Source organism: Salmo salar, chromosome 16, assembly GCF_965601325.2.
Source record: "Salmo salar chromosome 16, fSalSal1, whole genome shotgun sequence".
In the NCBI taxonomy this organism is placed as follows: Eukaryota; Metazoa; Chordata; class Actinopteri; order Salmoniformes; family Salmonidae; genus Salmo; species Salmo salar.
Genome location: NC_138306.1, coordinates 86,339,537 through 86,365,000, shown reverse-complemented (window position 1 = coordinate 86,365,000; position 25,464 = coordinate 86,339,537). Strand labels below are relative to the sequence as shown.

At 41.7% G+C, this 25,464-nt stretch overlaps 1 protein-coding gene and 1 long non-coding RNA gene across 2 annotated transcripts in view; both read left to right on the top strand.

Moving 5' to 3' along the window:
• The first annotated feature begins 733 nt into the window (after positions 1 to 733).
• Positions 734 to 3,452, top strand: LOC145861159 (uncharacterized). Its single transcript, XR_014381019.1, has 2 exons — positions 734 to 1,296; positions 1,422 to 3,452. It is a non-coding gene; the product is annotated as an uncharacterized LOC145861159 (long non-coding RNA).
• Positions 3,453 to 3,644: 192 nt separating this feature from the next.
• Positions 3,645 to 25,464, top strand: part of LOC106574939 (E3 ubiquitin-protein ligase HECW2) — a 352,817-nt gene continuing 330,997 nt past the window's right edge. The window contains exon 1 of the mRNA XM_082963122.1: positions 3,645 to 4,326. The gene's annotated coding sequence lies outside the window, so the exon portion shown is untranslated. The remainder of the gene's footprint in view (positions 4,327 to 25,464) is intronic.

The following is a 25,464-nucleotide window of genomic DNA, read 5'->3' as shown; positions in this document are numbered from 1 at the left end:
ATCAGTCAGGAAGTTAAAGCTTGGTTGCAAATGGGTCTTCCAAATGGACAATGACCCCAAGCATACTTCCAAAGTTGTGGCAAAATGGCTTAAGGACAACAAAGTCAAGGTATTGGAGTGTCCATCACAAAGCCCTGACCTCAATCCTGTAGACAATTTGTGGGCAGAACTGAAAGCGTGTGCGAGCAAGAAGGCCTACAAACCTGACTCAGTTACACCAGCTCTGTCAGGAGGAATGAGCCAAAATTCACCCAGCTTATTGTGGGAAGCTTGTGGAAGGCTACCTGAAACATTTGACCCAAGTTAAACAATTTAAAGGCAATGCTACTGAACACTCAATTAGTATATGTAAACTTCTGACCCAGTGGGAATGTGATGAAAGAAATAAAAGCTGAAATAAATCATTCTCTCTACTATTATTCTGACATTTCACATTCTTAAAATAAAGTGGTGATCCTAACTGACCTAAGACAGGGAATTCTTACTAGGATTAAATGTCAGGAATTGTGAAACACTTTAGCCAAATACATTTAAACTCAGTTTATGTAAACTTCTGACTTCAACTGATTATACTACAGATACACCTCTCCATTCACTATTACCACAAGGCTCTCAGCTTCCCTCCTCTTACACTAGAGGTATATACTACAGATACACCTCTCCATTCACTATTACCACAAGGCTCTCAGCTTCCCTCCTCTAACACTAGGAGGTATATACTACAGATACACCTCTCCATTCACTATTACCACAAGGCTCTCAGCTTCCCTCCTCTAACACTAGAGGTATATACTACAGATACACCTCTCCATTCACTATTACCACAAGGCTCTCAGCTTCCCTCCTCTAACACTAGAGGTATATACTACAGATACACCTCTCCATTCACTATTACCACAAGGCTCTCAGCTTCCCTCCTCTAACACTAGAGGTATATACTACAGATACACCTCTCCATTCACTATTACCACAAGGCTCTCAGCTTCCCTCCTCTTACACTAGAGGTATATACTACAGATACACCTCTCCATTCACTATTACCACAAGGCTCTCAGCTTCCCTCCTCTTACACTAGAGGTATATACTACAGATACACCTCTCCATTCACTATTACCACAAGGCTCTCAGCTTCCCTCCTCTTACACTAGAGGTATATACTACAGATACACCTCTCCATTCACTATTACCACAAGGCTCTCAGCTTCCCTCCTCTTACACTAGAGGTATATACTACAGATACACCTCTCCATTCACTATTACCACAAGGCTCTCAGCTTCCCTCCTCTAACACTAGAGGTATATACTACAGATACACCTCTCCATTCACTATTACCACAAGGCTCTCAGCTTCCCTCCTCTTACATTAGAGGTATATACTACAGACACAGACATCTCATCTCTTCCTCATCTCTCTCCTACAGGGTATTGAGGCTGACCAGGTTGACCTGCGTAGAGAGATAGCCTTCAACCTGTCAATCATCTACCAGGCCAGTGGAAACACTGAGATGGTACGACACCTCATCAACACTTACTGCACGGTGTAACAGCCTATCAGGTCCTCCTATACTGACCTGTATAACGGCCTATCAGGTCCTCTATACTGACCTGTATAACGACCTATCAGGTCCTCCTATACTGCAAGGTGTAACAGCCTATCAGGTCCTCCTATACTGACCTGTATAACGGCCTATCAGGTCCTCCTATACTGCACGGTGTAACAGCCTATCAGGTCCTCCTATACTGACCTGTATAATGACCTATCAGGTCCTCCTATACTGACCTGTATAATGACCTATCAGGTCCTCTATACTGAACTGTATAATGACCTATCAGGTCCTCTATACTGAACTGTATAATGACCTATCAGGTCCTCTATACTGACCTGTATAATGACCTATCAGGTCCTCTATACTGAACTGTATAATGACCTATCAGGTCCTCTATACTGAACTGTATAATGACCTATCAGGTCCTCTATACTGAACTGTATAATGATCTATCAGGTCCTCTATACTGAACTGTATAATGACCTATCAGGTCCTCTATACTGAACTGTATAATGATCTATCAGGTCCTCTATACTGAACTGTATAATGATCTATCAGGTCCTCTATACTGAACTGTATAATGATCTATCAGGTCCTCTATACTGAACTGTATAATGACCTATCAGGTCCTCTATACTGCATGGTATAACGGCCTATGTGATGTGTATTATGAGACGACATTGATGGTATAAGATAGTATTTCCCCAAATATTTTTTTCAGCAACGATGACGAAGTTAGTGTAGTTGGTGTGGCCAATGGCACGGTCTCTGACCGAAAATGAGCAGAGACATTTTGGTGTTTTGAAGCAAATTTTCTGCAATTCTACACATTTTGCCATAGGGCAGAGAAAATGTTAGTTTTAAAGCTATTTTCCTGCAAATCTACACATTTTGTCATGGTGCTAAGAGAAAAATGCTCACTTTAAAAACAAATGTCCTGCAATTCTGCACATTTTGCCGTGGCTTATGCCGTGTTCTTATGCTATCTGAATGACTCAAGCGTTATAACAAAATCAATGTGGGGCCCCATGACATGATATTTGGGGAATTTTTGATTCTCCCTGACTCTAGTTTTTATTTTGGTGATTATATTTTTTTGTTCTCAAAGATAAGCTTATTAAAAAATCTATCCCTCCATTAGCTTTTCTACATAGAAAAAAATATGTATGTTTTTTTTTTTTGGGGGGGGGGGGGGAGTGGCAGCAACGATTGAGCAGCGGTGGGCTGCCACTGCTTAATGAATATAGGGGAAACACTGTGATGTCATATGATGTCCTGACCTATACCATAGGAATACTATTACACTGTATGATGTATAGGAAGTCCTATATACCATAGGAATACTATTACACTGTATGATGTATAGGAAGTCCTATATACCATAGGAATAATATTACACTGTATGATGTATAGGAAGTCCTATATACCATAGGAATACTATTACACTGTATGATGTATAGGAAGTCCTATATACCATAGGAATAATATTACACTGTATGATGTATAGGAAGTCCTATATACCATAGGAATACTATTACACTGTATGATGTATAGGAAGTCCTATATACCATAGGAATACTATTACACTGTATGATGTATAGGAAGTCCTATATACCATAGGAATACTATTACACTGTATGATGTATAGGAAGTCCTATATACCATAGGAATACTATTACACTGTATGATGTATAGGAAGTCCTATATACCATAGGAATACTAGATGTATCCAGGGGTCACTCCCTGTTCCACAGCCATGCTAAAAAAAACTGTCTAAAGATGTAAACATGTTTTGTATATATTGTTGTCAACAACACCTTATGTTTACTCTAATTTGTGTACATAGATTTTGTAGAAAAATGTATTTGAATACATTGAAATAAGAAATAAAAATCAGTTTATTAACCATTTGTGGTGCATTTTCTTTTATCTGACCCAGATGCTGATATTGTTGGAAAAACATCTGACTGTCTTCTTTGTTTTGCTACAGGGATTATAAAAGTGAGCTTGACCAAATCCCTCCGTCCATCTCTCTACCATCTGCTAACATCTTGTCCCTGCTTCCTCATAGTGCTAGTGATACATCTAGTCTACTTTCATCCACTAGGCTCGTATACTGGCTGATGCCGCTGGTCCAAACAACGTTATGCCGCGCCAGCTAGCGCACGGTTTACCAGATATAGCCTTTTAGAAAGTTCCTCAACGCGATTCAAGGGTTGACTTTTGGAAAAGTATTGTTAATATCTCGGTATGCTGGCACCGTTCCGACCTGTCACCAAGGAGAGATGCTACGAAAATACGAACGTATTCACTGTTGCTGCCACAGGAGCGGAAACAGTGCAGCGGATATGGGGTCTTCTAAATAATTAAGAAAAGAGGAGCGCTTTCTTTACTGCGACTGGCACGTCAAGTAACGGTTCGGTAGAAACTAACGGAGTTTATCCACCAATGCTATGAAATCTAACAGATGACATATCGCAACCTCGGATCGAGAACCAGATTTTACGGCTCACATTTGACAGACGGGAGACTGGAAGGGGAGCGGAAGCGAGCGACACAGTGCCGCCGCGAAAGAGCGCTGGAACACGGCTGGGAGTCCACAGACCGTCGGTGGGGCACGGCCCATGCGGATCTGTCGTCCATGATCAGACGTCGGGAAATAAATATGTAGCTAGCTACTGCTACTTGGTTATAGTACATAACATTCACCGTAAATAAGAACACGGGAAAGAGGGCTTGCCGTGTCGATTACGGTACGGTGTTCCACGTTATTTTGACGGTAAGTGAGGTGTGCTTACATAATGGGTACTGGGTTTTCGCAGGGATTTGCTGTTATTGTTTTCATCCCGGGAACTCGCGAGCTGGGCTGACACGGAAAGTGATGGTACTTGTGACAGGTTGACAGCGAACACGTTTGGGTATCCAGGCTAGAGTGGGCGATAATACACTTCACATATGTGGGATATTTATATTATTCAAGAAATGAGTTGAAGCCCATAATAACAACAATTGAATCGTTTAACGGGTTTTAAATGATAGGCCTGTGGTCTAGTAGTGTAGAACTGCTGGTGCCCGTGACGGTTTGTGTCAGGTATTTAGTGACTTGTGTAATGTCATGTTGATATATGACAATGCATCATATATAGCCTACTTGGCAGCGGCCCACTAACTAGTTGTTGTGACAGCCTATAATAGGTTTCTGAGGGAACATAATATAATAAACAGAATAAATCCCTTATTTCTCTATGTATAAGTATGAACAGATAGAAAACGATTGCAATATGGGTGTTTCATGAGTAATGGTGCGGTCAGAACCAGCCTGGTTTCTTTAAGTCAATAACAGCAGGGCCTGGGATTCATCTCTCTAATTGGCTCAATACGGCCTTAACTCACAGACACCACAGTAATAGAGTTAAACATGAACTACTTCTGTGCAACATCTGGCTGTGTGTGTGTGTGTGTGTGTGTGTGTGTGTGTGTGTGTGTGTGTGTGTGTGTGTGTGTGTGAACCAGTTTACTGAGATCATAGAGGATCACACAGGACAGTGGGGCTCGCCAGGGGAGTCACGGACCTATATGTTTTTGAGTGGGCGCTCATGGCCAAACTATGTGAATGTATTTTCTTTTCTAAACTAATGGTAGGCTCTGTCTTGTATTGGCCTAGTCATGTCCTTCATAGGATTAGAACTGGACATTTCACTGGACATTATGTACATGAGACCTTACAGGGGCTGACTGGGAGTCCAGAAATAACTGGTGGTGTGTGATGGAGAACAATATGTAGCCTAGGCAACACACACACACATACACACACTGCAGATAGCTTCCTGTCCACAGCCCAGAGCCCTGCCCATAACATTCCATCCTGTGCCACTGGCCAGGAACTTCCGAACTCTATGGCCAAACGGCACCCTATTTCCAATGTAGTGCACTACTTTTGACCAGCGCCCATAAGGCTCTGGTCAAAAGTAGTGCACTATATAGGGAATAGGATGCCATTTAGGTTGTATGGTATCTGTGTTGTTGTTGACCAACTGAATATAATACCAGTCATTCCGTTCCACACAGGCTGTCCACTTTGCCTCTTACATTCACTGTCCCTAAACACAGTGACTCCATGGATCACCCTGTAGCTCTGTTAATACACCTTACCTGTAGCTCTGTTAATACACCTGACATGTAGCTCTGTTAACACACCTTACCTGTAGCTCTGTTAATACACTTTACCTGTAGCTCTGTTAACACACCTTACCTGTAGCTCTATTAACACACCTGACCTGTAGCTCTGTTAATACACCTGACCTGTAGCTCTGTTAATACACCTGACCTGTAGCTCTGTTAATACACCTTGCATGTAGCTCTGTTAATACACCTGACCTGTAGCTCTGTTAATACACCTTACCTATAACTCTGCTAACACACCTTACCTGTAGCTCTGCTAACACACCTTACCTGTAGCTCTGTTAACACACCTTACCTGTAGCTCTGTTAACACACCTTACCTATAACTCTGTTAACACACCTTACCTGTAGCTCTGTTAACACACCTGACCTGTAGCTCTGTTAACACACCTGACATGTAGCTCTGTTAACACACCTGACCTATAGCTCTGTTAACACACCTGACCTGTAGCTCTGTTAATACACCTGACCTGTAGCTCTGTTAATACACCTGACCTGTAGCTTTGTTAACACACCTGACCTGTAGCTCTGTTAATACACCTGACCTGTAGCTCTGTTAATACACCTGACCTGTAGCTCTGTTAACACACCTGACCTGTAGCTCTGTTAATACACCTGACCTGTAGCTCTGTTAATACACCTGACCTGTAGCTCTGTTAACACACCTTACCTGTTGCTCTGTTAACACACCTGACCTGTAGCTCTGTTAACACACCTGACCTGTAGCTCTGTTAACACACCTGACCTGTAGCTCTGTTAATACACCTGACCTGTAGCTCTGTTAACACACCTTACCTGTTGCTCTGTTAACACACCTGACCTGTAGCTCTGTTAACACACCTGACATGTAGCTGTTAACACACCTGACCTATAGCTCTGTTAACACACCTGACCTGTAGCTCTGTTAATACTCCTCACCTGTAGCTCTGTTAATACACCTGACCTGTAGCTCTGTTAACACAACTGACCTGTAGCTCTGTTAATACACCTGACCTGTAGCTCTGTTAATACACCTTACCTGTAGCTCTGTTAATACACCTGACCTGTAGCTCTGTTAATACACCTTACCTGTAGCTCTGGTAATACACCTGACCTGTAGCTCTGTTAATACACCTGACCTGTAGCTCTGTTAATACACCTGACCTGTAGCTCTGTTAATACACCTGACCTGTAGCTCTGTTAATACACCTGACCTGTAGCTCTGTTAATACACCTTACCTGTAGCTCTGTTAATACACCTGACCTGTAGCTCTGTTAATACACCTGACCTGTAGCTCTGTTAACACACCTTACCTGTAGCTCTGTTAATACACCTTACCTGTAGCTCAGTTAACACACCTGACCTGTAGCTCTGTTAACACACCTGACATGTAGCTCTGTTAATACACCTGACCTGTAGCTCTGTTAACACACCTTAACCACTACCCACCACCCATGTGACTGGGGTCTACTGCCTGTCTGCCTCTGCTTTTCTCTTGGACTTATGACCTAATTTCCTGTAAGCGGAGAGAATAGAGGAGGGTTGTTTTTAGTACTTTAGTCAACGGTATTGTCACATAACTCCAGTGTATTTTAGGAATGGTACCTGTCTGTGGTTGAATCCAAAACCAGAGGGTGGACAGGAGAGGAGAGGGAGAATCTTCTGGTACCTAACCTAACATTACTACACTATAACCTAAACTGTGTATGGAGTGACACCTGTCACTTCATACACACACAAACACACCCATATCGCATCGCTCTCTACCATTCTATTTCTGCCTCATGTGGAAACGGTTTTGTAGGCTACATCTCAGATATCTCAATACCACCTCCGCTGTGCCAGCCCTTTAAGAGCTCTGCTCTCTGTACAGTGCTACCTCGCCCTCTTTCACTCTCTCCCTCTTTCACTTATTCTCTCCACCTCTCTCTCTCTCTCTCTCTCTCTCTCTCGCTGCCTACTCCCTCCTCTTTCTGACTCTCTCTCCCCCATTTCCCTCTCTCCTCTTCCTCCCATACTACCTTCATCCCTCCCTCCTTTCTCAGTGTAATCTCCTGACAGGGTGATTAGGGAATGTAAACCCTGTATGCCTGAAGCTTGAAGCTGATTGGATGACGGTTGGCTGTGTCTAGTCTCTCTCTCTCTCTCTCTCTCTCTCTCTCTCTCTCTCTCTCTCTCCCTCTCTTCCTCTAGGCTCTAGACAGGCTCTTGGCCCTGGATCACTCTCTCTCTCTGATCCTGGTCCAATCCTGATCCCTCCTCCTTTTAATTGAGATTCACTAGTCTACCCTGTATGAGCATCCCCACCGTGACCTGAGGTGACAGGACAGAACAGGTCAGGGAAACCCACATACCTCCATACCTGTCTCTGTGCCAAGTCTGATAACCTGATCTCAGTACCCTGAAGGCAGTAGTCTGACAACCTGATCTCAGTACCCTGAAGACAGTAGTCTGACAACCTGATCTCAGTACCCTGAAGGCAGTAGTCTGACAACCTGATCTCAGTACCCTGAAGACAGTAGTCTGACAACCTGATCTCAGTACCCTGAAGGCAGTAGTCTGATAACCTGATCTCAGTACCCTGAAGGCAGTAGTCTGACAACCTGATCTCAGTACTCTGAAGACAGTAGTCTGCCAACCTGATCTCAGTACCCTGAAGGCAGTAGTCTGACAACCTGATCTCAGTACCCTGAAGGCAGTAGTCTGACAACCTGATCTCAGTACTCTGAAGGCAGTAGCCTGACAACCTGATCTCAGTACCCTGAAGGCAGTAGTCTGACAACCTGATCTCAGTACTCTGAAGACAGTAGTCTGCCAACCTGATCTCAGTACTCTGAAGACAGTAGTCTGCCAACCTGATCTCAGTACCCTGAAGACAGTAGTCTGACAACCTGATCTCAGTACCCTGAAGGCAGTAGTCTGACAACCTGATCTCAGTACCCTGAAGGCAGTAGTCTGCCAACCTGATCTCAGTACTCTGAAGACAGTAGTCTGCCAACCTGATCTCAGTACCCTGAAGGCAGTAGTCTGCCAACCTGATCTCAGTACCCTGAAGACAGTAGTCTGACAACCTGATCTCAGTACCCTGAAGGCAGTAGGTGTGGCTGGTAGTATAGAGTTGCAGTGATATGGCACCTTTATTTTACAACACATAAATGTCCAGGTGCTTAATAAGAAATAACCTGGTAACATGCTTCCATTGTAACATAGTAATAACCTAGACTGCTACTTGTTTGTTAAGTAGCCTTGTCCGAGCCAGAACCTCCCTTCTCTGTTTCTTGTAGCAGCTAAAAACCAGCAGTACCAGTGGAACAACAACATACCGGACAGGAATAGATTGACTCAAGTATTTGTTTACACATTCCATTAGTGAGCCAAGTCATCTCCTATCTGAATGTTCAAACATTTCACATAGAAATGTTTACATCTGTGATGACCTTGTAAGAAAGAGCATGTGACTGTGTGTGTGTGTGTGTGTGTGTGTGTGTGTGTGTGTGTGTGTGTGTGTGTGTGTGTGTGTGTGTGTGTGTGTGTGTGTGTGTGTGTGGATACTTGTGTTTTTTTGTATGTGTACCTATTTGTGTGTGATCACTGCGTACACAGGAAGGGGTGAAGGAAAGGCCTATGTTGGTGTTTTCCTCTCTGGACTAGACAGGACGTGTCAGTAATGTAGCTGACATTGAGCTCCATGTTCTGGGCTGTTTTAGGAGGGCTGAGTGGGTCATGTCAGGAGAACAAGTCCACGCTCATGTGTGGTGTGGGTGTGTGCTTGTGTGTTTTTTGCTGTGGTATAAATAGCAGTAACAGTTACAGTTATTTATAACCAGGACAGTAACACTAACTGTTGTGTTGGTCATGTGTGTTATAACCAGGGCAGTAACACTAACTGTTGTGTTGGTCATGTGTGTTATAACCAGGACAGTAACACTAACTGTTGTGTTGGTCATGTGTGTTATAACCAGGGCAGTAACACTAACTGTTGTGTTGGTCATGTGTGTTATAACCAGGGCAGTAACACTAACTGTTGTGTTGGTCATGTGTGTTATAACCAGGACAGTAACACTAACTGTTGTGTTGGTCATGTGTGTTATAACCAGGGCAGTAACACTAACTGTTGTGTTGGTCATGTGTGTTATAACCAGGACAGTAACACTAACTGTTGTGTTGGTCATGTGTGTTATAACCAGGACAGTAACACTAACTGTTGTGTTGGTCATGTGTGTTATAACCAGGACAGTAACACTAACTGTTGTGTTGGTCATGTTGTTATAACCAGGACAGTAACACTAACTGTTGTGTTGGTCATGTTGTTATAACCAGGACAGTAACACTAACTGTTGTGTTGGTCATGTTGTTATAACCAGGACAGTAACACTAACTGTTGTGTTGGTCATGTTGTTATAACCAGGGCAGTAACACTAACTGTTGTGTTGGTCATGTGTGTTATAACCAGGACAGTAACACTAACTGTTGTGTTGGTCATGTTGTTATAACCAGGACAGTAACACTAACTGTTGTGTTGGTCATGTTGTTATAACCAGGACAGTAACACTAACTGTTGTGTTGGTCATGTTGTTATAACCAGGACAGTAACACTAACTGTTGTGTTGGTCATGTGTGTTATAACCAGGACAGTAACACTAACTGTTGTGTTGGTCATGTTGTTATAACCAGGACAGTAACACTAACTGTTGTGTTGGTCATGTTGTTATAACCAGGACAGTAACACTAACTGTTGTGTTGGTCATGTGTGTTATAACCAGGACAGTAACACTAACTGTTGTGTTGGTCATGTTGTTATAACCAGGACAGTAACACTAACTGTTGTGTTGGTCATGTGTGTTATAACCAGGACAGTAACACTAACTGTTGTGTTGGTCATGTTGTTATAACCAGGACAGTAACACTAACTGTTGTGTTGGTCATGTGTGTTATAACCAGGGCAGTAACACTAACTGTTGTATTGGTCATGTGTGTTATAACCAGGACAGTAACACTAACTGTTGTATTGGTCATGTTGTTATAACCAGGACAGTAACACTAACTGTTGTGTTGGTCATGTGTGTTATAACCAGGACAGTAACACTAACTGTTGTGTTGGTCATGTGTGTTATAACCAGGACAGTAACACTAACTGTTGTGTTGGTCATGTGTGTTATAACCAGGACAGTAACACTAACTGTTGTGTTGGTCATGTTGTTATAACCAGGACAGTAACACTAACTGTTGTGTTGGTCATGTGTGTTATATCCAGGACAGTAACACTAACTGTTGTGTTGGTCATGTTGTTATAACCAGGACAGTAACACTAACTGTTGTGTTGGTCATGTTGTTATAACCAGGACAGTAACACTAACTGTTGTGTTGGTCATGTGTGTTATAACCAGGACAGTAACACTAACTGTTGTGTTGGTCATGTGTGTTATAACCAGGGCAGTAACACTAACTGTTGTGTTGGTCATGTGTGTTATAACCAGGGCAGTAACACTAACTGTTGTATTGGTCATGTTGTTATAACCAGGACAGTAACACTAACTGTTGTGTTGGTCATGTTGTTATAACCAGGACAGTAACACTAACTGTTGTGTTGGTCATGTTGTTATAACCAGGACAGTAACACTAACTGTTGTGTTGGTCATGTTGTTATAACCAGGACAGTAACACTAACTGTTGTGTTGGTCATGTGTGTTATAACCAGGGCAGTAACACTAACTGTTGTGTTGGTCATGTGTGTTATAACCAGGACAGTAACACTAACTGTTGTGTTGGTCATGTTGTTATAACCAGGGCAGTAACACTAACTGTTGTGTTGGTCATGTTGTTATAACCAGGACAGTAACACTAACTGTTGTGTTGGTCATGTTGTTATAACCAGGGCAGTAACACTAACTGTTGTGTTGGTCATGTGTGTTATAACCAGGGCAGTAACACTAACTGTTGTGTTGGTCATGTGTGTTATAACCAGGACAGTAACACTAACTGTTGTGTTGGTCATGTGTGTTATAACCAGGACAGTAACACTAACTGTTGTGTTGGTCATGTTGTTATAACCAGGACAGTAACACTAACTGTTGTATTGGTCATGTGTGTTATAACCAGGACAGTAACACTAACTGTTGTATTGGTCATGTTGTTATAACCAGGACAGTAACACTAACTGTTGTGTTGGTCATGTGTGTTATAACCAGGACAGTAACACTAACTGTTGTATTGGTCATGTTGTTATAACCAGGACAGTAACACTAACTGTTGTGTTGGTCATGTGTGTTATAACCAGGGCAGTAACACTAACTGTTGTGTTGGTCATGTTGTTATAACCAGGACAGTAACACTAACTGTTGTGTTGGTCATGTGTGTTATAACCAGGACAGTAACACTAACTGTTGTGTTGGTCATGTGTGTTATAACCAGGACAGTAACACTAACTGTTGTGTTGGTCATGTTGTTATAACCAGGACAGTAACACTAACTGTTGTGTTGGTCATGTGTGTTATAACCAGGACAGTAACACTAACTGTTGTGTTGGTCATGTGTGTTATAACCAGGACAGTAACACTAACTGTTGTGTTGGTCATGTGTGTTATAACCAGGGCAGTAACACTAACTGTTGTGTTGGTCATGTTGTTATAACCAGGACAGTAACACTAACTGTTGTGTTGGTCATGTGTGTTATAACCAGGACAGTAACACTAACTGTTGTGTTGGTCATGTTGTTATAACCAGGACAGTAACACTAACTGTTGTGTTGGTCATGTGTGTTATAACCAGGACAGTAACACTAACTGTTGTGTTGGTCATGTTGTTATAACCAGGGCAGTAACACTAACTGTTGTGTTGGTCATGTGTGTTATAACCAGGGCAGTAACACTAACTGTTGGTCATGTGTGTTATAACCAGGGCAGTAACACTAACTGTTGGTCATGTTGTTATAACCAGGACAGTAACACTAACTGTTGGTCATGTGTGTTATAACCAGGACAGTAACACTAACTGTTGTGTTGGTCATGTGTGTTATAACCAGGGCAGTAACACTAACTGTTGTGTTGGTCATGTGTGTTATAACCAGGACAGTAACACTAACTGTTGTGTTGGTCATGTGTGTTATAACCAGGACAGTAACACTAACTGTTGTGTTGGTCATGTGTGTTATAACCAGGACAGTAACACTAACTGTTGTGTTGGTCATGTGTGTTATAACCAGGACAGTAACACTAACTGTTGTGTTGGTCATGTTGTTATAACCAGGACAGTAACACTAACTGTTGTGTTGGTCATGTTGTTATAACCAGGACAGTAACACTAACTGTTGTGTTGGTCATGTGTGTTATAACCAGGACAGTAACACTAACTGTTGTATTGGTCATGTTGTTATAACCAGGACAGTAACACTAACTGTTGTGTTGGTCATGTTGTTATAACCAGGGCAGTAACACTAACTGTTGTGTTGGTCATGTTGTTATAACCAGGACAGTAACACTAACTGTTGTGTTGGTCATGTGTGTTATAACCAGGGCAGTAACACTAACTGTTGTGTTGGTCATGTTGTTATAACCAGGACAGTAACACTAACTGTTGTGTTGGTCATGTGTGTTATAACCAGGACAGTAACACTAACTGTTGTGTTGGTCATGTTGTTATAACCAGGGCAGTAACACTAACTGTTGTGTTGGTCATGTGTGTTATAACCAGGACAGTAACACTAACTGTTGTGTTGGTCATGTGTGTTATAACCAGGGCAGTAACACTAACTGTTGTATTGGTCATGTTGTTATAACCAGGACAGTAACACTAACTGTTGTGTTGGTCATGTGTGTTATAACCAGGAGCAGTAACACTAACTGTTGTGTTGGTCATGTGTGTTATAACCAGGACAGTAACACTAACTGTTGTGTTGGTCATGTTGTTATAACCAGGACAGTAACACTAACTGTTGTGTTGGTCATGTGTGTTATAACCAGGGACAGTAACACTAACTCGTTGTGTTGGTCATGTGTGTTATAACCAGGACAGTAACACTAACTGTTGTATTGGTCATGTGTGTTATAACCAGGACAGTAACACTAACTGTTGTGTTGGTCGTGTGTGTTATAACCAGGACAGTAACACTAACTGTTGTGTTGGTCATGTGTGTTATAACCAGGGCAGTAACACTAACTGTTGTGTTGGTCATGTTGTTATAACCAGGGCAGTAACACTAACTGTTGTGTTGGTCATGTTGTTATAACCAGGACAGTAACACTAACTGTTGTGTTGGTCATGTGTGTTATAACCAGGACAGTAACACTAACTGTTGTGTTGGTCATGTTGTTATAACCAGGACAGTAACACTAACTGTTGTGTTGGTCATGTTGTTATAACCAGGACAGTAACACTAACTGTTGTGTTGGTCATGTGTGTTATAACCAGGACAGTAACACTAACTGTTGTGTTGGTCATGTTGTTATAACCAGGACAGTAACACTAACTGTTGTGATTGGTCATGTGTGTTATAACCAGGACAGTAACACTAACTGTTGTGTTGGTCATGTGTGTTATAACCAGGACAGTAACACTAACTGTTGTGTTGGTCATGTGTGTTATAACCAGGACAGTAACACTAACTGTTGTGTTGGTCATGTTGTTATAACCAGGACAGTAACACTAACTGTTGTGTTGGTCATGTTGTTATAACCAGGACAGTAACACTAACTGTTGTGTTGGTCATGTGTGTTATAACCAGGACAGTAACACTAACTGTTGTGTTGGTCATGTGTGTTATAACCAGGGCAGTAACACTAACTGTTGTGTTGGTCATGTTGTTATAACCAGGACAGTAACACTAACTGTTGTGTTGGTCATGTTGTTATAACCAGGACAGTAACACTAACTGTTGTGTTGGTCATGTGTGTTATAACCAGGGCAGTAACACTAACTGTTGTGTTGGTCATGTGTGTTATAACCAGGACAGTAACACTAACTGTTGTGTTGGTCATGTGTGTTATAACCAGGGCAGTAACACTAACTGTTGTGTTGGTCATGTGTGTTATAACCAGGGCAGTAACACTAACTGTTGTGTTGGTCATGTGTGTTATAACCAGGGCAGTAACACTAACTGTTGTGTTGGTCATGTTGTTATAACCAGGACAGTAACACTAACTGTTGTGTTGGTCATGTTGTTATAACCAGGACAGTAACACTAACTGTTGTGTTGGTCATGTGTGTTATAACCAGGACAGTAACACTAACTGTTGTGTTGGTCATGTTGTTATAACCAGGACAGTAACACTAACTGTTGTGTTGGTCATGTGTGTTATAACCAGGGCAGTAACACTAACTGTTGTGTTGGTCATGTGTGTTATAACCAGGACAGTAACACTAACTGTTGTGTTGGTCATGTTGTTATAACCAGGACAGTAACACTAACTGTTGTGTTGGTCATGTGTGTTATAACCAGGGCAGTAACACTAACTGTTGTGTTGGTCATGTTGTTATAACCAGGACAGTAACACTAACTGTTGTGTTGGTCATGTGTGTTATAACCAGGGCAGTAACACTAACTGTTGTGTTGGTCATGTTGTTATAACCAGGACAGTAACACTAACTGTTGTGTTGGTCATGTGTGTTATAACCAGGGCAGTAACACTAACTGTTGTGTTGGTCATGTTGTTATAACCAGGGCAGTAACACTAACTGTTGTGTTGGTCATGTGTGTTATAACCAGGGCAGTAACACTAACTGTTGTGTTGGTCATGTTGTTATAACCAGGACAGTAACACTAACTGTTGTGTTGGTCATGTGTGTTATAACCAGGGCAGTAACACTAACTGTTGTGTTGGTCATGTGTGTTATAACCAGGACAGTAACACTAACTGTTGTGTTGGTCATGTTGTTATAACCAGGACAGTAACACTAACTGTTGTGTTGGTCATGTGTGTTATAACCAGGACAGTAACACTAACTGTTGTGTTGGTCATGTGTGTTATAACCAGGACAGTAACACTAACTGTTGTGTTGGTCATGTGTGTTATAACCAGGGCAGTAACACTAACTGTTGTGTTGGTCATGTGTGTTATAACCAGGACAGTAACACTAACTGTTGTATTGGTCATGTTGTTATAACCAGGACAGTAACACTAACTGTTGTGTTGGTCATGTTGTTATAACCAGGACAGTAACACTAACTGTTGTATTGGTCATGTTGTTATAACCAGGACAGTAACACTAACTGTTGTGTTGGTCATGTGTGTTATAACCAGGACAGTAACACTAACTGTTGTGTTGGTCATGTTGTTATAACCAGGACAGTAACACTAACTGTTGTGTTGGTCATGTTGTTATAACCAGGACAGTAACACTAACTGTTGTATTGGTCATGTGTGTTATAACCAGGACAGTAACACTAACTGTTGTGTTGGTCATGTTGTTATAACCAGGACAGTAACACTAACTGTTGTGTTGGTCATGTGTGTTATAACCAGGACAGTAACACTAACTGTTGTGTTGGTCATGTGTGTTATAACCAGGGCAGTAACACTAACTGTTGTGTTGGTCATGTGTGTTATAACCAGGACAGTAACACTAACTGTTGTGTTGGTCATGTTGTTATAACCAGGACAGTAACACTAACTGTTGTGTTGGTCATGTTGTTATAACCAGGACAGTAACACTAACTGTTGTGTTGGTCATGTTGTTATAACCAGGACAGTAACACTAACTGTTGTGTTGGTCATGTGTGTTATAACCAGGACAGTAACACTAACTGTTGTGTTGGTCATGTGTGTTATAACCAGGACAGTAACACTAACTGTTGTGTTGGTCATGTGTGTTATAACCAGGACAGTAACACTAACTGTTGTGTTGGTCATGTGTGTTATAACCAGGGCAGTAACACTAACTGTTGTGTTGGTCATGTGTGTTATAACCAGGACAGTAACACTAACTGTTGTGTTGGTCATGTGTGTTATAACCAGGACAGTAACACTAACTGTTGTGTTGGTCATGTTGTTATAACCAGGACAGTAACACTAACTGTTGTGTTGGTCATGTTGTTATAACCAGGACAGTAACACTAACTGTTGTGTTGGTCATGTGTGTTATAACCAGGACAGTAACACTAACTGTTGTGTTGGTCATGTTGTTATAACCAGGACAGTAACACTAACTGTTGTGTTGGTCATGTTGTTATAACCAGGACAGTAACACTAACTGTTGTGTTGGTCATGTTGTTATAACCAGGACAGTAACACTAACTGTTGTGTTGGTCATGTGTGTTATAACCAGGACAGTAACACTAACTGTTGTGTTGGTCATGTGTGTTATAACCAGGACAGTAACACTAACTGTTGTGTTGGTCATGTTGTTATAACCAGGACAGTAACACTAACTGTTGTATTGGTCATGTTGTTATAACCAGGACAGTAACACTAACTGTTGGTCATGTGTGTTATAACCAGGACAGTAACACTAACTGTTGTGTTGGTCATGTTTGTTCCCCTTCCTTCAGCTCTGGCAGTGTCTCTCTCATCTCTGAGGGAGGGAGATATATATATATATATATATATATATATATATATATATATATATATATAGAGAGAGAGAGAGAGAGAGAGAGAGAGAGAGAAATGGCTTGGGACAAGACCTGCTGGGTCAAATACATACTTCAGGCCCCAGAATCCCTCCCTTTGATGCTGTGTAGACTACAACAGGATATTGGATGGTGTGTAGACTACAACAGGATATTGGATGGTGTGTAGACTACAACAGGATATTAGATGGTGTGTAGACTACAACAGGATATTGGATGGTGTGTAGACTATAACAGGATATTAGATGGTGTGTAGACTACAACAGGATATCGGATGGTGTGTAGACTACAACAGGATATTGGATGGTGTGTAGACTACAACAGGATATTAGATGGTGTGTAGACTACAACAGGATATCGGATGGTGTGTAGACTACAACAGGATATTGGATGGTGTGTAGACTACAACAGGATATTGGATGGTGTGTAGACTACAACAGGATATTGGATGGTGTGTAGACTACAACAGGATATTGGATGGTGTGTAGACTACAACAGGATATTGGATGGTGTGTAGACTACAACAGGATATTGGATGGTGTGTAGATTACAACACGATATTGGATGGTGTGTAGACTACAACAGGATATTGGATGGTGTGTAGACCTCAACAGGATATTGGATGGTGTGTAGACTACAACAGGATATTGGATTGGTGTGTAGACTACAACAGGATATTGGATGGTGTGTAGACTACAACAGGATATTGGATGGTGTGTAGACTACAACAGGATATTGGATGGCGTGTAGACTACAACAGGATATTGGATTGGTGGGTAGGGAGGTGAAGGTAGGGGAGACGGCTGAATCAGCTGTCTCTCTGTCCTGGCCGGCGTCTTCAGGAGGTAGGTCCTCTCGTGTGTCTCTCTGTCCTGGCCGGCGTCTTCAGGAGGTAGGTCCTCTCGTGTGTCTCTCTGTCCTGGCCGGCGTCTTCAGGAGGTAGGTCCTCTCGTGTGTCTCTCTGTCCTGGCCGGCGTCTTCAGGAGGTAGGTCCTCTCGTGTGTCTCTCTGTCCTGGCCGGCGTCTTCAGGAGGTAGGTCCTCTCGTGTGTCTCTCTGTCCTGGCCGGCGTCTTCAGGAGGTAGGTCCTCTCGTGTGTTTCTCTGTCCTGGCCGGCGTCTTCAGGAGGTAGGTCCTCTCGTGTGTCTCTCTGTCCTGGCCGGCGTCTTCAGGAGGTAGGTCCTCTCGTGTGTCTCTCTGTCCTGGCCGGCGTCTTCAGGAGGTAGGTCCTCTCGTGTGTCTCTCTGTCCTGGCCGGCATCTTCAGGAGGTAGGTCCTCTCGTGTGTCTCTCTGTCCAGTAGGAGTGAGGGGTGTCAGATCATTAGCTAATGGGTCTCAGGTGTTCTGACAGACAGTAGCCAGCCCTGCACTGATACTGATAGGGGGTTGAGACGGCGCCACAGGACTCTACAACCAGGACAGAGCCAGAGGTTACGTGTTTGTGTGTCGACCCAGTCCAGTTACAAAGCCATCTATTCAGAGCAGTTAGATTGATGTGGCCAGATTACAGTACATTTAATGCCACAGGTGAGTTTGTGTGTGTGTGTGTGTGTGTGTGTGTGTGTGTGTGTGTGTGTGTGTGTGGTGTGTGTGTGTGTGTGTGTGTGTGTGGTGTGTGTGTGTGTGTGTGTGTGTTACCATCGCGACCACAGGGTTATCCTCCTCCCTGATTTAACTGACTGGTTAGAGGTTATCCTCCTCCCTGATTTAACTGACTGGTTAGAGGTTGTCCTCCTCCCTGATTTAATTGACTCTGGTTAGAGGTTATCCTCCTCCCTGATTTAACTGACTCTGGTTAGAGGTTATCCTCCTCCCTGATTTAACTGACTCTGGTTAGAGGTTGTCCTCCTCCCTGATTTAATTGACTCTGGTTAGAGGTTATCCTCCTCCCTGATTTAACTGACTCTGGTTAGAGGTTATCCTCCTCCCTGATTTAACTGACTCTGGTTAGAGGTTATCCTCCGCCCTGATTTAATTGACTCTGGTTAGAGGTTATCCTCCTCCCTGATTTAACTGACTGGTTAGAGGTTGTCCTCCTCCCTGATTTAATTGACTCTGGTTAGAGGTTATCCTCCTCCCTGATTTAACTGACTCTGGTTAGAGGTTATCCTCCTCCCTGATTTAACTGACTCTGGTTAGAGGTTATCCTCCTCCCTGATTTAACTGACTCTGGTTAGAGGTTATCCTCCTCCCTGATTTAACTGACTGGTTAGAGGTTGTCCTCCTCCCTGATTTAATTGACTCTGGTTAGAGGTTATCCTCCTCCCTGATTTAACTGACTCTGGTTAGAGGTTATCCTCCTCCCTGATTTAACTGACTCTGGTTAGAGGTTATCCTCCTCCCTGATTTAACTGACTCTGGTTAGAGGTTATCCTCCGCCCTGATTTAATTGACTCTGGTTAGAGGTTATCCTCCTCCCTGATTTAACTGGCTGGTTAGAGGTTGTCCTCCTCCCTGATTTAATTGACTCTGGTTAGAGGTTATCCTCCTCCCTGATTTAACTGACTCTGGTTAGAGGTTATCCTCCTCCCTGATTTAACTGACTCTGGTTAGAGGTTATCCTCCTCCCTGATTTAACTGACTCTGGTTAGAGGTTATCCTCCCTGATTTAATTGACTCTGGTTAGAGGTTATCCTCCTCCCTGATTTAACTGACTGGTTAGAGGTTATTATCCTCCCTGATTTAACTGACTCTGGTTAGAGGTTATCCTCCTCCCTGATTTAACTGACTCTGGTTAGAGGTTATCCTCCTCCCTGATTTAACTGACTCTGGTTAGAGGTCATCCTCCCTGATTTAACTGACTCTGGTTAGAGGTTATCCTCCTCCCTGATTTAACTGACTCTGGTTAGAGGTTATCCTCCTCCCTGACTTAACTGACTCTGGTTAGAGGTTATCCTCCCTGATTTAACTGACTCTGGTTAGAGGTTATCCTCCTCCCTGATTTAACTGACTGGTTAGAGGTTATCCTCCTCCCTGATTTAATTGACTCTGGTTAGAGGTTATCCTCCTCCCTGATTTAACTGACTCTGGTTAGAGGTTATCCTCCTCCCTGATTTAACTGACTCTGGTTAGAGGTTATCCTCCCTGATTTAATTGACTCTGGTTAGAGGTTATCCTCCTCCCTGATTTAATTGACTCTGGTTATAGGTTATCCTTCTCCCTGATTTAATTGACTCTGGTTAGAGGTTATCCTCCTCCCTGATTTAACTGACTGGTTAGAGGTTATCCTCCTCCCTGATTTAACTGACTCTGGTTAGAGGTTATCCTCCCTGATTTAATTGACTCTGGTTAGAGGTTATCCTCCCTGATTTAATTGACTCTGGTTAGAGGTTATCCTCCTCCCTGATTTAACTGACTCTGGTTAGAGGTTAGCAGTAGCAGGTTTACTCTGGAAACCAGGTATCAGGGGAGCTGACTGCTTCATGGTTGGGAGATAGATTCAACATCTTGTCCTATAGACACCTTCTTCTATTCAGATAGGATCCACTATTAATGTCCCAGACAGGGGAATTGTCTTAGACACACAGCACTGCAGTACACAAAACTAAGACTGTACATTACACACTGGGTATGCAGTGATACAAATACATAGTCATGTAAATAGCCTTGTATTGTATATAACCATGTTTAATAGTGTAATACTATATTGTATATAACCATGGTTAATAGTGTAATACTATATTGTATATAACCATGTTTTATAGTGTAATACTATATTGTATATAACCATGTTTAATAGTGTAATACTATATTGTATATAACCATGTTTAATAGTGTAATATTATATTGTATATAACCATGTTTTATAGTGTAATACTATATTGTATATAACCATGTTTAATAGTGTAATACTATATTGTATATAACCATGTTTAATAGTGTAATACTATATTGTATATAACCATGTTTAATAGTGTAATACTATATTGTATATAACCATGTTTAATAGTGTAATACTATATTGTATATAACCATGTTTAATAGTGTAATACTATATTGTATATAAACATGGTTAATAGTGTAATACTATATTGTATATAACCATGTTTAATAGTGTAATACTATATTGTATATAACCATGTTTAATAGTGTAATACTATATTGTATATAACCATGTTTAATAGTGTAATACTATATTGTATATAACCATGTTTAAAAGTGTAATACTATATTGTATATAACCATGTTTAAAAGTGTAATACTATATTTGTTCATCCTTATCTGAGACAGATGGCCCCATTTCAAAGATAAAAACCCTATTTTTATCTTTGAAATGAAAATAAATCGTGAAGGAAAATAAATCGGGAAGGGCAGAGAGTTTTATAGAATGATTTATTATTAGCCTATTTCATTTGAAGAGACAGACAGGACCATCCCCATTCATGTTTCAGACAGACAGGACCATCCCCATCACTGCCTCTTAACTACATTTCCCAGAGGTCAGTGTGTTGCCCCTGTTGATGCCCTGCTCTGTCTAAGTGACAGCCAGAGGTCAAAAGTCATCTCACTGGACTGAAGCTGTGACAGATTGAGGAAATGGAGACATTGGAGAGGTTAGAGAGGCGGCACCCTCAACGGGGTCGGTTACAATCGGTTGCTTCCAGTTTTCAGGGGAAATGGAAAGAGAGCCTGTGACACGACTTCCTCTTTTGGACGTTAACAAGGAGACACTCCATCTTAACTCCTCCTCCACTTTTACTGGATTGGTTGAATGGTGCAGAGGAAAACCTCAGGTCAGGACTTCTGGTCAGAAAGAAAGGCAGGTCAGGCCTGCTACATTAGGCTCAAGTGGAAGGGGTGTGACTACACTATAGGGACCAGACTGTCATACCAACCTACATCTCTAACACTAAAACTAACCAGACTCAATTAGGTAAACTAATTCATTATGGTTAGCTGGTCAGTCATGTCCTGTTAGAAAGAGAGAGGGAGTAGAGGGGAGAGGGACAGAGAGAGAGAGATAGTAGAGGGGAGATGGACAGAGAGGGAGGAGAGGGGAAGAGAGAGGGAGTAGAGGGGAGAGAGTAGAGGGGAGAAGGAAAGAGAGGGAGTGGAGGGGAAAGGGGAAGAGTGAGGGAGTAGAGGGGAGAGCGAAAGAGAAAGAGAGAAGGGGGAGGGGAGAGGGAAAGTGAGAGGGAGTAGAGGGGAGAGGGAGAGAGAGAAAAAGAGAGGGAGTAGAGGGGAGAGGGGAAGAGAGAGGGAGTAGAGGGGAAGAGAGAGGAAGTAGAGGGGAGATGGACAGAGAGAGGGAGTGGAGGGGAAGAGAGAGTGAGTGGAAGGGAGAGGGGAAGAGAGAGGGAGTAGAGGGGAGAGGGAGTAGAGGGGAAGAGAGAGGGAGTAGAGGGGAGATGGACAGAGAGAGGGCGTAGAGGTGAGAGGGGAAGAGAGAGAGTAGAGGGGAGATGGACCGGGAGAGAGAGAGAGTAGAGGGGAGAGGGAAAGGGAGGTGACACAGCAGAGTTGTGGTTAGCTACCACAGGTCTACAGTATATACATGGGGTTGTTTATATCAGGTCTACAGTATATACATGGGGTTGTTTTTATCAGGTCTACAGTATATACATGGGGTTGTTTTTATCAGATCTACAGTATATACATGGGGTTGTTTATATCAGGTCTACAGTATATAGTGGGGTTGTTTTTATCAGGTCTACAGTATATAGTGGGGTTGTTTTTATCAGGTCTACAGTATATACATGGGGTTGTTTTTATCAGGTCTACAATATATAGTGGGGTTGTTTATATCAGGTCTACAGTATATAGTGGGGTTGTTTTTATCAGGTCTACAGTATATACATGGGGTTGTTTATATCAGGTCTACAGTATATAGTGGGGTTGTTTATATCAGGTCTACAGTATATAGTGGGGTTGTTTATATCAGGTCTACAGTATATAGTGGGGTTGTTTATATCAGGTCTACAGTATATACATGGGGTTGTTTTTATCAGGTCTACAGTATATAGTGGGGTTGTTTATATCAGGTCTACAGTATATAGTGGGGTTGTTTTTATCAGGTCTACAGTATATACATGGGGTTGTTTATATCAGGTCTACAGTATATAAATGGGGTTGTTTATATCAGGTCTACAGTATATACATGGGGTTGTTTATATCAGGTCTACAGTATATACATGGGGTTGTTTATATCAGGTCTACAGTATATAGTGGGGTTGTTTATATCAGGTCTACAGTATATAGTGGGGTTGTTTATATCAGGTCTACAGTATATAGTGGGGTTGTTTATATCAGGTCTACAGTATATACATGGGGTTGTTTATATCAGGTCTACAGTATATACATGGGGTTGTTTTTATCAGGTCTACAGTATATAGTGGGGTTGTTTATATCAGGTCTACAGTATATAGTGGGGTTGTTTATATCAGGTCTACAGTATATAGTGGGGTTGTTTATATCAGGTCTACAGTATATAGTGGGGTTGTTTATATCAGGTCTACAGTATATAGTGGGGTTGTTTTTATCAGGTCTACAGTATATACATGGGGTTGTTTATATCAGGTCTACAGTATATACATGGGGTTGTTTTTATCAGGTCTACAGTATATAGTGGGGTTGTTTTTATCAGGTCTACAGTATATACATGGGGTTGTTTATATCAGGTCTACAGTATATAGTGGGGTTGTTTATATCAGGTCTACAGTATATACATGGGGTTGTTTATATCAGGTCTACAGTATATACATGGGGTTGTTTATATCAGGTCTACAGTATATAGTGGGGTTGTTTATATCAGGTCTACAGTATATAGTGGGGTTGTTTTTATCAGGTCTACAGTATATAGTGGGGTTGTTTATATCAGGTCTACAGTATATAGTGGGGTTGTTTATATCAGGTCTACAGTATATACATGGGGTTGTTTATATCAGGTCTACAGTATATACATGGGGTTGTTTATATCAGGTCTACAGTATATACATGGGGTTGTTTTTATCAGGTCTACAGTATATAGTGGGGTTGTTTTTATCAGGTCTACAGTATATAGTGGGGTTGTTTATATCAGGTCTACAGTATATACATGGGGTTGTTTATATCAGGTCTACAGTATATAGTGGGGTTGTTTATATCAGGTCTACAGTATATACATGGGGTTGTTTATATCAGGTCTACAGTATATACATGGGGTTGTTTATATCAGGTCTACAGTATATAGTGGGGTTGTTTATATCAGGTCTACAGTATATACATGGGGTTGTTTTTATCAGGTCTACAGTATATACATGGGGTTGTTTATATCAGGTCTACAGTATATAGTGGGGTTGTTTTTATCAGGTCTACAGTATATACGTGGGGTTGTTTATATCAGATCTACAGTATATACATGGGGTTGTTTTTATCAGGTCTACAGTATATAGTGGGGTTGTTTTTATCAGGTCTACAGTATATAGTGGGGTTGTTTTTATCAGGTCTACAGTATATAGTGGGGTTGTTTATATCAGGTCTACAGTATATAGTGGGGTTGTTTTTATCAGGTCTACAGTATATAGTGGGGTTGTTTATATCAGGTCTACAGTATATAGTGGGGTTGTTTTTATCAGGTCTACAGTATATACATGGGGTTGTTTATATCAGGTCTACAGTATATACATGGGGTTGTTTTTATCAGGTCTACAGTATATACATGGGGTTGTTTATATCAGGTCTACAGTATATAGTGGGGTTGTTTATATCAGGTCTACAGTATATAGTGGGGTTGTTTATATCAGGTCTACAGTATATAGTGGGGTTGTTTTTATCAGGTCTACAGTATATACATGGGGTTGTTTATATCAGGTCTACAGTATATAGTGGGGTTGTTTATATCAGGTCTACAGTATATAGTGGGGTTGTTTTTATCAGGTCTACAGTATATACATGGGGTTGTTTTTTATCAGGTCTACAGTATATACATGGGGTTGTTTATATCAGGTCTACAGTATATAGTGGGGTTGTTTTTATCAGGTCTACAGTATATAGTGGGGTTGTTTTTATCAGGTCTACAGTATATAGTGGGGTTGTTTTTATCAGGTCTACAGTATATACATGGGGTTGTTTATATCAGGTCTACAGTATATAGTGGGGTTGTTTATATCAGGTCTACAGTATATACATGGGGTTGTTTTTATCAGGTCTACAGTATATAGTGGGGTTGTTTTTATCAGGTCTACAGTATATACATGGGGTTGTTTATATCAGGT